The sequence below is a fragment of the Octopus bimaculoides genome, chromosome 14 (genome assembly GCF_001194135.2).
Source record: "Octopus bimaculoides isolate UCB-OBI-ISO-001 chromosome 14, ASM119413v2, whole genome shotgun sequence".
In the NCBI taxonomy this organism is placed as follows: domain Eukaryota; kingdom Metazoa; phylum Mollusca; class Cephalopoda; order Octopoda; family Octopodidae; genus Octopus; species Octopus bimaculoides.
The window spans coordinates 49,651,682-49,652,123 of NC_068994.1; positions in this window are offsets into that span (position 1 = coordinate 49,651,682).

Here is a 442-nt window from a genome sequence, read left to right on the forward strand (position 1 = left end):
AAAAGCCACAAACAGTCACGCGCGAAATTGGCGGGAGGTTAAGTCAGAAGGAGAAGGTGGTGGTGGTGGTGGTGGTGGTGGTGCAGCGAGTTGGAGGAGGAGGAAGGGGAGGAATGGAAGGGGAAGAGAAGGAGAAGAAGAGGTGATGTTAGATAAAGGATGAGGTTAGAGGGCGCTTGGTGGGCGGGAGACAGATGGACAGGCGATGAATGTGTGTGTGTATGTGGAGAGAAAGAGAGAGAGAAAGAGAGAGAGGGAGAGCGATACAAAGAGAGGAGGAGAGAGATAAAGAGGGACCGGGAGAACGAGATTAAGCCTGCTAAACAAGAGAAAGACGTGTGGAGAGGAAAAGGGAGAGAAGTGCAAGGGAGACGAAAAAGAAGAGATTGGCAAAGAGAGGGAGAGAGAGAGAGAGAGAGAGAGAGAGAGAGAGAGAGAATGA